The following is a 13,930-nucleotide window of genomic DNA, read 5'->3' as shown; positions in this document are numbered from 1 at the left end:
TTTAGTAGGTTTCTCCATGTTGGTCAGGCTGGTCTTGAACACCTGACCTCAGGTGATCTGCCTGCCTCGGCCTCCCAAAGTGCTGGGATTACAGGCGCGAGCCACTGCACCTGGCCTAATTTTTTGTCTGTTTTTGACACAGAGTCTCGCTCTGTTGCCCAGGCTAGAGTGCAGTGGTGCTATCTTGGCTCACTGCAAGCTCCACCTGCCGTGTTCACGCCATTCTCCTGCCTCAGCGTCCCGAGTAGCTGGGACTACAGGTGCTCACCACCACGCCTGGCTAATTTTTTGTATTTTTGGTAGAGATGGGGTTTCACCGTGTTAGCCAGGACGGTCTTGATCTCCTGACCTTGTGATCCACCCACCTCGGCCTCCCAGAGTGCTGGGATTACAGGCACGAGCCACTGCACCCGGCCTGAATGGTACACTTTAAAAGGATAATCTTATGATCTGTGAATTGTATTTCAATTTTTTTTTTTTTTTTTTTTTTTTTTTTTGAGACGGAGTCTCACGCTGTTGCCCAGGCTGGAGTGCAGTGGCGCGATCTCGGCTCACTGCAAGCTCCGCCTCCCGGGTTCCGGCCATTCTCCTGCCTCAGCCTCCTGAGTAGCTGGGACTACAGGCGCCCGCCACCGCGCCCGGCTAATTTTTTGTATTTTTAGTAGAGACGGGGTTTCACTGTGGTCTCGATCTCCTGACCTTGTGATCCGCCCGCCTCGGCCTCCCAAAGTGCTGGGATTACAGGCTTGAGCCACCGCGCCCGGCGTATTTCAATTTTAAAAATGAGCCTAGGCAGCACAGTGAGACCCCTCTGTCTCTAAAAAACACAAACAAACAAAAAATTAGCTGGGCATGGTGGAGTATGTCTGTAGTCCCAGTTACTCAGGAGGTTGAGGTGGGAGACTCACTTGAGCCCAGGAATTCAAGGTTGCAGTGAGCTATGACTGTACCACTGCACTCCAGCCTGGAAAACAGAGCCAGATCCTGTCTCTAAATAAATAAATAAAAAGGTACAAAAAACAAAACAAAACAAAAGAACCCTACCTCTGACGGCTGCTGTAAGGATGAAGTGAGATGATGTGTGTGAAGAGTTGAGCACAGCACCTGGTACAGAGTAGGTGTTTCCATCATCACCATCATCATCACCGTCTGGAGGCAGAAGAGTCACTTCAAACAAAGGAATGTAAACAAGCTTGATGTTATCAACTGATCGTTATTTTCTATTTTCCACTTTACCTAGAATAGTAAAGCATATGACTAGCAAGCAAAATCAACATTCCTAGAAATCACACTATTAAAAATGTGTATTTTTACAGATAAAAATAAATTTATTTTTCTTAAAATATTATGCTTGACAGATATGACTATGCAAAACATAAATTTTTCTTTATGGCAATGACACTGCAAACAAAGCCAAAATAAGAGATTAGGGACAAATATTTCCACATAAAACAAAGGGTTCATACAAAGAATTATCCTAAGAAGTGCATAGGGGCTGGCGAGGTGGCTCACACCCGTAATCCCAGCACCTTGGGAGGCCGGGACAGGCGGATCATCTGAGGTCAGGAGTTTGATACCAGCCTGGCCAACGTGGTGAAACCCCGTCTCTACTAAAAATTAGCCAGGCGTGACGGTAGGCACCTGTAATCCCAACTACTTGGGAGGCTGAGGCAGGAGAATCACTTGAACCTGGGAGGTGGAGGTTGTGGTGAGCCGAGATTGCGCCACTGCACTCCAGCCTGGGTGACAGAGCGAGACTCCGTCTCAAAAAACAAACAGACAAAAAACCCCACAAAAATTAGCTGGGCATGGTGGCACACGCCTGTAATCTCAGCTTCTTGGGAGGCTGAGGCACAAGAATCGCTTGAACTCCAGGGGGCAGAGGGGGCAGTAAGCTGAGATCATGCCACTGCACTCTAGCCTGGGAGACAGCAGGAGACTCCGTCTCAAAAAAAAAAAAAAAAAAAAATAGACATGCATAAGAAGAAGACAAAAAACCCACTAGAAAAATGGGCAAATGGGCAAAGGACACAGAGAATTCATAGAAGTTGACTGCGAGTGGCCAAAACACTTAGGAGACAGTGCTCACCCTCACAGGGAGGTCAGGGAATACATATTTACAACCAGGAGATACAATTTTTCTCTTACAATATTGACAACAATTTAAACAATTAGTAATCTATGGGGAAGTGTTAATGAGCCACAAATTGCTACCCCTTTTTTTTTTTTTTTTTTTATTTAGAGACAGGGCCTCCCTATGTTGCCCAGCATAAAGTACAGTGGCTACTCACAGGCACCAGCATGGTGCAAGCATGGTGCACTGCAGCCTCAAACTCTGGGCTCTAGCGAGCCTCCCACCTCAGCCTCCTGAGTAACTGGCACTACAGGAATGCACGAATTTTTTTTTTTTTTTTTTTTTTTGAGACGGAGTTTCACTCTTGTTGCCCAGGCTGGAGTGCAATGGCACGACCTCGGGTCACTGCAACCTCCACCTCCCAGGTTCAAGTGATTCTCCTGCCTCAGCCTCCCTAGTAGCTGGGATTATAGGAATGTGCCACCACGCCCAGCCAATTTTGTATTTTTAGTAAAGACAGGGTTTCTCCATGTTGGTCAGGCTGGTCTCAAACTCCCGACCTCAGCTGATCCACCCGCCTCGGCCTCCCAAAGTGCTGGGATTACAGGCATGAGCCACCGTGCCCAGTCCCAGCTAATATTTTTTTAAAATTGCTCCTTTTTAAAAATTGAAATACAATTCACAGATCATAAAATCATGCTTTAAACTTGCTACAATCTTTGAGAAAATCATCTGACATTATTTATTAAAATTTAAAACATGCATACATAATTAATAACTAAATTATTAAAAATTAAAACGCCTACTTTTTGACACAGCAATTCCACTTATAGGAAATACAAGTATGAGTGCTTTTATTAGAGATACATGTGCAAGGAGATTCACTGAAGCACTCATAACCGCAACGAGCAAAGTGAGAGAAAGCTGAATGAATGAGTCTACATATCTCACATAGGATGTTTGTTACTAGCTACTAAAAAGAATGAAATATTGCATAGGGATATGAATGACCACTAGGACATGGTATTATAGTGAAAAAAGCAAGGTGCAGGCCGGGTGCACTGGCTCACGCCTATAATCCCAGCAATCTGGGCGTGTGAGGTGGTCGAATCCTTTGAGCCTAGGGCTTCAAGACCAGCCTGGGCAACATGGTGAAATCCCATCTCTCCAAAAAACTTACAAAAATCAGCTGAGTGTGATGGCACACGCCTGTGGTCCCAACTACTTGGGAGGCTGAGATGGGAGAACTGCTTGAGCCCAGGAAGTCGAGGCTGCAGTGAGCCATGATTGTATCACTGCACTCTAAGTCTGGGCCTAGAGTGCAGTGGCACAATTGTGAGCCTTTAAGACCCTGTCTCAAAAAAAAAAAAAAAAAAAAGGCAAGGTGCAGAACAGTATCTATTATATGTACAAGACATATAGTATGTCCTGTCATGTAAAACAGGAGGGGCAATGCATATACATAATTGCTTATCCATGCTTAACGCAGCCCTGGAAGGATGCACAAGAAAGGTAACACTGGAAGCTTTTGGAGAGATAACCGGGTACCTGGGGTAGTGGTGAGAGGGAGGCTCATTTTGGAATATTCTTGTGTACCTCTGGAATTTTGAATCATGTGAATTACTTAATAAAATTGTAGATTAATTAATAGATCTAAATATATTAGAAAGCAGTCCACTATATATTATTAAATGAAAAAGTATATTCCAGAAAAATATGGAATGATTATTTTTGTAGAAAAAGGAACAAAACATCCTAACACTATACACACACACACACATATCTTTGTTTAGGCATTAAAAAAAAAAGAATGGCCAGGCTCAGTGGCCTACTGTAACCCCAGCACTTTGGGAGGCCAAGGTGGGAGGATGCTTGAGGCCAGGAGTTCAAGACAAGCCTGGGCAACACAGTGAGATCTCATCTCTAGACAAAACTTCAAAAATTAGCCAGGCATGGTGGCTCAAGGCTGTAGTCCCAGCTACCCCAGAGGCTGAGGCAGGGGCATCAGTTGAGCCCAGCAGTTTGGGGCTACAGTGAGTTACAATTTTGCCAGTGCACTCCAGGCTAGGTGATAAATGCAAAACCCTGTCTCAAACTAAACTAACAAACAAACAAAAAAAGAGAAAAATGTTCTTTACACATGACCATGCATAACTTCCGTAATTTAAAAAAGTATTAAAAATAAATTGCCGTTGTTTTTATTTGTTGTCACAATGCTTAATAATTTTGAGCTGATGACTCTGGTCTGGAAGATTTTCATGCAAATTCTCAGTATCTCAGACACAGCAGAAGACCTTCTCCTGTCACCCTGAGATCTACTGTGCAGGCTGGATGTTGCTTTCCTCGTCTTCAGAAGTTTCAGGTTCTGTATTTTTAACCCAACAGCCTTGAGTCTCCAAGCACCCTCCTGCAGAGGTGAGAAAGATGCACACTTCCCAGGATGTTAAAGAGATCAGGAGGGATGTTTTGGGAAACGGAATGAGAGAGACAGGAGCAGGGGGAGGCACAGGAGGCTCCTGGAACCCAGTGCCAGCCTCTGCCCTCAAGGAGGCAGACCAGGCAGACCCCCGGCTGCCTGGGTGTCCGTTCTGTTGGGGCCCCTGAGAGTTGCATTTTTGTTACTTTGGCAGGGGTAGACAGTTGTGGGGTTTCATTCCCTGTGATGCTTCATTCCCACATACCATGCAGGGCTGGGCTGAGTCTTATATGGTTAGTCGCAGTGGGATCTCCAGCCAGCTTGGTTTCCACTAACATGCTGGCTTTCTTGGACTGATTTACTGGTTATGTGCATCAGAGTCCCGGAGACCTGGTCTTCAGCCCTATCTCTGCCACATACTATGTATGGGATTCCGGCCAGGAGATTTAACTTCTCTAAGCCTGAGTCTCCTCATCTGGAAAATGGGGATGAGGGCGAATAAACACCTCTTCATGAAGATTCTGTGAGAGGCATGATGCTGCCAGTGAGCCTGGCACAGGGTGGATGCCACATCTGAAGGCACTGGCCTTAGGCTCAGTGGGATCACAGCAAGTGGGAGGCGGCAGTGTGAGGTCACAGCAATTCCTCCGTCCTGAATGAGCTGTAACCCCGGGAGTAACCTCGTGATGTGAGCTGGAGGGACACTGAATGCATGTGCATTTGTGTGGGAATGTGTGGGCCTGAGTATGAGGGAAAGCATGTCTAGAGTTGTTTCTTCTAGGCAATAACACGACTAGCTGGTTCAGTGAGAACTGTGAGCCAACTGTCTGCCATCTTGAAGCCCAAAAAACAAGAATCAAGGGGCTGTCTCAGCCAAGGCTCTAAGGCCCAGTTTATCAAAATAGCCCTCTAGGGGAGCCACGGCTTAAGGTGCAGACATGGCCAAGTCCAAGAACCACACCACACACAACCAGTCCCGAAAATGGCACAGAAATGGTATCAAGAAACCCCGATGACAAAGATACGAATCTCTTAAGGGGGTAGACCCCAAATTCCTGAGGAACATGCGCTTTGCCAGGAAGCACAACAAGAAGGTCCTAAAGAAGTTGCAGGCCAACAGTGCCAAGCCACAAGTGCACGTGCCGAGGCTATCGAGGTCCTCGTAGAGCCCAAGGAGGTTAAGCCCAAGATCCCAAAGGGTGTCAGCCGCAAGCTCGATCGACTTGCCTACCTTGGCCACCCCAAGCTTGGAAAGCGTGCTCATGCCCACGTTGTCAAGGGGCTCAGGCTGTGCCAGCCAAAGGCCAAGGATCAAACCAAGGCCCAGGCTGCAGCTCCAGCTTCAGTTCCAGTTCAGGCTCCCAAAGGTGCCCAGGCCCCCACAAAGGCTTCAGAGTAGAGATCTGTGTCTGCCGATGTGAGGACAGAAGGACCAGTGCAACCCCTCTGGGCTGCCGTCTACATGGGGCTGGGGTCCTACTGTGCTATTTGTACAAATAAACTTGAGGCAGAAAAAAAAAAAAAAAAAAAGATTGCCCTCTAAATCCTTTGTGGGGCATAGGCAGCAACTCTCCCCCTTGTTTTTCGGCTCCTCGCACCTCAAGTGAGATTAGACAAGCACTGTCGTTAATTATTTCAGAAGTAAGTGAAGCCGTGCTTGCCACCCCGACAGCTGAGGCTGCAAATGCCAGGTTTGTTTTAGTTATTTTTCCGGGAAATAGTTGCATCCACTGATCACAAACCCATTCTGTTGAGTGCCCAGCGGTGGGTTGGGCTGGGTGAGGGGCTGGTACCTAGTTCTGGCCCTGAAGGGGCTCTTGGGGTGGTCTGCAGGGGGTAGGGAGAAAGGTCACCTGAGAACAAGCTAGTCCCCTGCTCTGGGAGTCTGGCTCAGTGCGAGAGCTGCGCCTTTGAGTGTGGGAAGGACTGGGGTAGGTGGGGATGAGAACCTGGGTTTGTGTCCAGGCTCCTCGCTTCTTAGCTGTGTGACCTTGAGCAAGGTCAAACACATTGCCTCCATTTCCTCATCCTAGGCAATTGGTCAGGCATTTGGAAACATCATGCTGGACACGGTGGCTCACACCTGTAATCCATGCACTTTGGGAGGCCGAGGCGGGCAGATCACTTGAGGCCAGGAGTTCGAGACCCTAGCCAATATGGTGAAACCCTGTCTCTATTAAAAATATATAAAAATTAGCCGGGCATGGTGGTGGCGTTCACCTGTAGTCCCAGATACTCAGGAGGCTGAGGCAGGAGAATTGCTTGAACCCGGGAACCAGAGATTACAGTGAGCTGAGATGACACCATTGCACTCCAGCCTGGGCAACAGAGTGAGACTCCATCTCAAAAACAGAAAAACAAACAAAAAAAGATTTGGGTGGGAAGGGGGTGAGGGATAAAAGACTACAAATTGGGTGCAGTGTATACTGCTCAGGTGATGGGTGCGCAAAATCTCACAAATCACCACTAAAGGACTTACTCATGTAACCAACCACCACCTGTTCCCCCAATACTCTATAGAGATAAAAAATTAAAAACCAAAACAACCCATTGTACTGTGGAAGCAGTGGGAAAAGCCAGAAGAGGAAACCGAGGTTCAGGGAAGCACAGTGACTGCCTGAAGCCACACAGTGGGTCACTTCCAAGCAGGACCCACAAGAGTCCCAGCCCAGGGTTGTGGTCTCTGTACCCTCTTTCCCACGGCCTCCTATGGTTCTCTCCTTTTCCCAGGCCCATCCCCATGGGCCGCATGTGCTTGGTGGCTGCTCTCTTCCTGTGATCCTGGAAACAGGCCTGGCATGGCCCAGCTAATCTGGGTACCCCATAACCATCCTTCCCCTCCAGTGCATGAGGTTTGTTAAATGCTTCCTGAGTTCTCAGAGTAGGTCCAAATGGTGGCTTATCTAAAAAATGATGGGGTAAGACACGCCAAACTCCAACACTGGGGAATGGAAGGGATTTTCTTTTTGCCCAGGAACCCCTCTGAACCTTGGGGATTTCTGTCCTGAATTCAAGCTATCCCCACCACTTCCATAGTATGATGCTTCCACATTTCTGACCAAGAGCCTAAGAAGTTTCAAACAGCAGCTCACACAGCCTGATTGGCAGCACAAAGCCTGGCAGCAAGGCCCTGAAACCTCACTGTCTGGCTTTAAATCTCCGATCCACCACTAACTAGTGTGACCTTGAGCAAGTTGCTTCACTAATCTGTGACTCCATTTTCCATGTGAAAAATCAGTTGGGGGCCGGGCACGGTGGCTCACGCCTGCAATCCCAGTACTTTGGGAGGTCGAGGTGGGTGGATCACCTGAGGTCAAGAGTTCAAGACCAGTCTGGCCAACATGGCAAAACCCCGTCTCTACTAAAAATACAAAAATTAGCCGGGTGTGGTGACAAGCACCTGTACTCCCAGCTACTCAGGAGGCTAAGGCAGGAGAATCACTTAAACCTGGAAGATGGAGATTGCAGTGAGCCGAGATTGCACCATTGCACTCCAGCCTGTGTGACAGAGTAAGACTCCGTCAAAAAATTAAAAAATAAAAAAGAAAAATGGGCTGGCTTCTTTGGTTTCCTATATATATATATATATATATATATATATATATATACACACACACACACACACACACACACAAATGGGGGTAATAATAGTACCTATCTGATAAAGTTAGTGTGAAGTTTAAATGAGATAATACATGTAAGTTCTTCACCTGTTACCAGGCCCATAATAAGGGCTCAATATCTGTCTCCCCACTTAGAGTACAAGCTTGTTGAGTACAAGGATCATGTCTGTTTTGTACCTTGCATATAATGGACACTAAAATAAACAAACAAACAATTTAAATTTAAATTTTCTAGACCAGGCAGGGTGGCTCACATCTATAATCCCAGCACTTTGTGAGGCTGAGGCAGGCAGAAAGCTCCTGCCTCTTGAAGGAGTTCAAGACCAGCCTGGGCAACATGGCAAAACCCCATCTCTACAAAAAATGCAAAAATTAGCTGGGCATGGTGGTCTGCACGCCTGTAGTCTCAGCTACTCGGGGGGCTGAGGTGGGAGGATCACCGGAGCCCAAGAGGTCAAGTCTGCAGTGAGCCTTGATTATGCCATTGCACTCCAGCCTGGGTGACAAAATGAAACTGTTTGAAAAAAAAACAAAAAAAAAAAGCAGGGCATGGTGGCTGACACCTGTAATCCCAGCACTTTGGGAGACTGAGGCCAGTGGATCACTTTGAGATCAGGAGTTTGAGACCAGCCTGAGCAACAAAGCAAACCCAGTCTTCACAAAAAATACAAAAATTAGCCGGGCATGCCTGTGGTCCCAGCTACTCGGGAGGCTGAGGCACAAAAAATGCTTGAACCTGGGAGGGGGAGGTTGAAGTAAGTCAAGAGCACGCCACTGCACTCCAACCTGGGCGACAGAGTGAGACCCTGTCTCAAAAATAAATAAATGAAAATAAATACATAAATGTGCAGAATTGGAAGGCATGTGCACAGGATTCTAGTTCTTGGTTCTGAGACTCACATTTTGGTCTGAGACTCATGTTTGGACTGAGTGATGTTTCATACTTGCTTTTAGACTCATACTTCTCACATTCTGTTTGCACAGGATTGTACATCATTGGATTTGTGCTTTTTGGCCTTTACCACAACTATAATACAATTATATATTTTTCATCGACGATTTGCCTTCCTTTCTAGACTATAAAATCCATTCAGGAAAGGCCCCCTGCCTACTTTGATTACCTCCTACTACACCCATGGGCTTAGCACTGGCTCTGGCAAACATTAAACACTCAATAAATATTTTTCAACTGTCTGATGGCTCAAAAGCTTAGCAGAAGATTAGTTAGTGAATGGAGTGGTTAATGAATAGAGAAACCTTGCTTTTTAAAAAGACTAATGAGGCCGGGCGCAGTAGCTCACGCCTGTAATCCCAGCACTTTGGGAGGCCGAGGCAGGAGGATCACGAGGTCAGGAGATAGAGACCATCCTGGCTAACACGGTGAAACCCCATCTCTACTAAAAATACAAAAAATTAGCTGGGCGTGGTGGCGGGCACGTGTAGTCCCAGCTACTTGGTAGGCTGAGGCAGGAGAATGGCGTGAACCTGGGAGGCGGAGCTTGCAGTGAGCCGAGATCGCACCACTGCACTCCAGCCTGGGTGACAGAGCGAGACTCCGTCTCAAAACAAAGAAAGACTAATGAGCTGGGTGTGGGCACATGTGCCTGCAGTCCCAGCTACTTGGGAGGCTAAGGAGGTGGATTCCTTGAGTCCAGGAGTTCAAGGCCAGCCTTGGTAACATAGACAGACCTCATCTCTAAAAAATAAATAAATAAAAAGCAAAAGACTGGCCAGGTACAGTGGCTCACACCTGTAATCCCAACCAACACTTTGGGAGGCCAAGGTGGGAAGATCACTTGAGCTCAGGAGTTCAAGACCAGCCTGGGCAACACAGCAAAACCCTGTCTTTACAAAAAATTTAAAAAATTCGCCAGACATAATGGTGTGCACCTGTAGTTGCAGCTACTCAGGAGGCTGAGGTGAGGGGATCACTTGAGCCCAGGAATCTGAGGCGGCAGTGAGCTTTGATCAATAGTGTCACTGCGCTCCAGCCTGGGTGACAAAATGAGACCCCGTCTCTAAAAAATAAAAATTTAAAAAAAGAATAAAGAATTTTAAAAGACCGGCCGGGCGCGGTGGCTCAAGCCTGTAATCCCAGCACTTTGGGAGGCCGAGGCGGGTGGATCACGAGGTCAGGAGATCGAGACTATCCTGGCTAACACGGTGAAACCCCGTCTCTACTAAAAATACAAAAAATTAGCCGGGCGTGGTAGCGGGCGCCTGTAGTCCCAGCTACTTGGGAGGCTGAGGCGGGAGAATGGCGTGAACCACGGGGGCGGAGCTTGCAGTGAGCCGAGATCAAGCCACTGCACTCCAGCCTGGGAGACACAGCGAGACTCCGTCTCAAAAAAAAAAAAAAAAAAAAAAAAGAATTTTAAAAGACCAATAAAACACTAGTAAAATGTTAATATTCTATATAATAATATATTAAGATATATGTAGTCAGTGCAAGAATTCATTTAATATAGCCAGGTATCACCAATTCTTACCTATTATTTATTACTGTAGCTTAACCTTGACTTAGAGATCTGGCTAGAAGAGAATATATCTTTAAACCAATTTTTCACCTCTTAACAGTCTAAAACTTCCCGGGATGTATATCTAAATTTCTGTGGGGCTTAAAAACCCCTTAGCAATAAAAGCCCTTATACACGGCTTTCCTTAGGAGCCGATGCTGTCCTATTCATAGCCATAAAGACTATATCCTTTCAATTGGGAGTACTATCAGTTTTGCTGTTTCCTCTTCTTTCTCTACTCCTATTTCCCCCCCCGTATTTCAATCCACAGAAAGAAGAAAAAAATAGAAAGGAAAGAAAATGCCAAATCATGCAGTTTCTGCCCTTACCAGAAGCATGAACCTTTTAATTGCCGTTCCCTGAGTGGAAAAAGATTTCTCTTCATCTGCTAGCTTTTCTCTAGTGGTTTTTTTTTCTCTTCTTTTTTTGGAGGAAATTGCTTGTAGCTTCTCCCCTTCCCTCCTGACCAATTACTTATCTGGGCATGCTGTAAAATAAAGTTTACATTAAATAGTCTCCATGGCAACCTCACACACCAGATCTCTGGTTTTAAAGCAATCATATCCCTTTTCCCGTTCAAGCTTGCCAAAAAGTAACTTTTCTTGACAGTACACAGACAGAACCTAATAAGGTTTGTAAAAGGAGATAAACTGGTTGCACAAGGGGTCCCTTGATGGAGAACATGAGATGAATTCCTGAAAAAATATCTCCTGTAAACTACGGTTATTTACATTGTGCTCAAGCCATTTTAAGTCTCCATAAGAAAGCTCGTTGAATTGTAAATATCAGGCAGAGCTCTCATTTTTGGAACACCACCCAGTCCATGCTAGACACTGGTCTGAGCACTTTCTATCCATGAATTACCTCATTTGATTTAATCCTGGGTGCATCCTGCGGAGATTTTTTTTGCCCACAGATTGTCATTAGCGCCACTGGGCATCTGCTCCCGTGGAAAATGTTTCAGTCTCCAAATTAACCACTTAGAATCGAAGTGTTCTTACACATACCTCCGAATAACAAACAGCTGCCATTTACTGTGCTATGTCCACTGCCTGGAGATGTGCCTACCTCATCTCGGTTAATCATGCTTGGGAGATCCTATTATCCCCTGTTACAGATGAAGTAATGGAGGCTCATGGAGGGAAGGGCAACTTGCTCACACCGCTAGGAAGTTGCAAAGTTGGGATTTGAACCCAGGCGGGTTTGGTCCCTGTCTTAGTTTGTTCCGGCTGCTATAATAAAAGACCATAGACTGGGTAGTTTGTAAACAACATAAATTGGCCAGGCACAGTGGCTCACACCTGTAATCCCAGCACTTTGGGAGGCTGAGGCAGGTGGATTACCTGAGGTAAGGAGTTTGAGACCAGCCTGACCAACATGGTGAAACCCTGTCTCTAGTAAAAATACAAAAATTAGTTGGGCATGGTGGCAAGAGCCTGTAATCCCAATTACTTGGGAGGCTGAGGCAGGGGAATCACTTGAACCCTGGAGGCAGAGGTTGCAGTGAGCCAAGATTGTGCCATTGCACTCTAGCCTGGGTGACAAGAGTGAAACTTTGTCTCAAAACAAACAAACAAACAGACAAACAGCCAGAAATTTATTTCTCTCACTTCTGGAGGCCAGGAAGTCCAAGATCAAAGCACTGGCAGATTCAGTGTCTGGTGAGGGCCCAGATGGGAACACAGCAAGGAGACCCAGATCGTGCCTCCATTATATCTTCAGATTAGACTTTATGGCTATGAAGACACCACTGGCTCCTTAGGAAAGCCACGTATAAGGAGTTTCACTGCTAAGATGCTTTGAATCCCCACAGAGATATTTAGAGATATATCCTAGGAAGTTTTAGACTGTTAAGAGGTGAAAAATGGGTTGAAAAATATTTTCTCTCCTAGCCAGAGCCCTAAGTCAAGTTTAAGCCTAGAAGTAATAAGTAATAATAATTATGATACTTGGTTATTAACATTAAACTAGTTCTTGCTCTAACTGCATGTATCTTAATACATTATTAAATAGAGCATTAACATGTTCACACATGGTAGAAGGAGTGAGGGGTCTCTCTTGGGTCTCTTTCAACAGGGCACTAATTCCACCATGAGGGCTCCATCCCCAAACCTAATCATCTCCAAAAGGCCACACCTCCTAATAGCATCATATAGGGAATGGGGATTTAACATAGGAATCGAGGGGGTGGGACATAAACATTCAGACCATGGCAGTCCCAGAACAGGTTCTCTTGTCACTCTGCCTCCCAGAAATTCTCCCAGCTAGGGAAGCAAGGAAGAGAACATCCCTCCGCAGATGACATGGGCTTCCAGGTGCGGGTGTGAATGCCCTGGGCAGGCTCCGGACCAGGAGTGAGCAACTCTGGACCATGGGAGGTGAAGAGAAGAAGAAGGAGTAGTGGCTGTCCCCTACTCCTTAAAGTTGCTGAGTTTTCATTGGTTCTCACCAACTGTCATTGTCATCTGTCTCTCTCTTCTCCCTCAACTTTTTGATCTGGCCACCTCCTACTCATCCTCCAAGTCTCAATTTAAAAGCTGCCTCCTCCATGAAGCCTCCCTGTCTTTTCAGACAGAGTTCAGCCTGACAGATCTCACTTAGTCACTTATGAGCGGTGGGACCTGTGCCAGATTTCTGTAGTTCTCAGAGCCTCAATTTGCTCATGTGTAAAATGGGGGTTTCACAGCGTCATTGTGAGGTTTCAGTGTGTTCGTGGATGATAAAAGTCCATAGCAGAGCTCCCAGCCACAGGAGTTCAGCAAATGTCAGTTCCTGTTATTGGCCTTCTGTGGCGTTTTGTTACCTTTTCTATTATTATAATTATCTTATTGGTAGCTTGCACATCTCCCCAATTAACTGGTGAGGCTTTGAAGGCGGGATCCTCATTTTCTCTTTTGTATCTCCAGCCCTGGCACCAGCAAACATTTGTTGATTGAATGTATGAAAGATTATCTGGTACCATCTCCCAGAGTTTTGGGCTCCTGGGAACTGTGGCCTGGAAGGAGTGGGGTGCTGGGGTTTCCCATGCTTCTCAAATGTAAATAGTTCTGAGAAAGATCACTAGACAAGTCAACCCTCAGCTGGGCTTGGCTGGTGTGCAGCTGAGAGAGGCCACCATCTAGGGACCTGGGTTAGGAAGGTGTATGCCCTGGGGGCAGGAAGATGGAAACACAACTTTGCCCAGTGCCAGCCTAGGCTAGGTCACTCTGAATAGCCTCATGGTGTTTTGAATCAATTTTTTTTTTTTAAGCAGAGCATATACAAATAAATAAAATAACAAAAATCATCTTTTAGGCCTCCC

At 46.2% G+C, this 13,930-nt stretch overlaps 1 pseudogene; it reads left to right on the top strand.

The window, feature by feature from the left end:
* Positions 1–5,405: 5,405 nt before the first annotated feature.
* LOC718706 (large ribosomal subunit protein eL29 pseudogene) lies at positions 5,406–5,889 on the top strand (annotated as a pseudogene).
* Positions 5,890–13,930: the final 8,041 nt, after the last annotated feature.

Source organism: Macaca mulatta, chromosome 1, assembly GCF_049350105.2.
Source record: "Macaca mulatta isolate MMU2019108-1 chromosome 1, T2T-MMU8v2.0, whole genome shotgun sequence".
Classification (NCBI taxonomy): Eukaryota; Metazoa; Chordata; class Mammalia; order Primates; family Cercopithecidae; genus Macaca; species Macaca mulatta.
The sequence above is the reverse complement of the archived record's forward strand: the minus strand, read 5'-3'. Positions and strand labels throughout refer to the sequence as shown.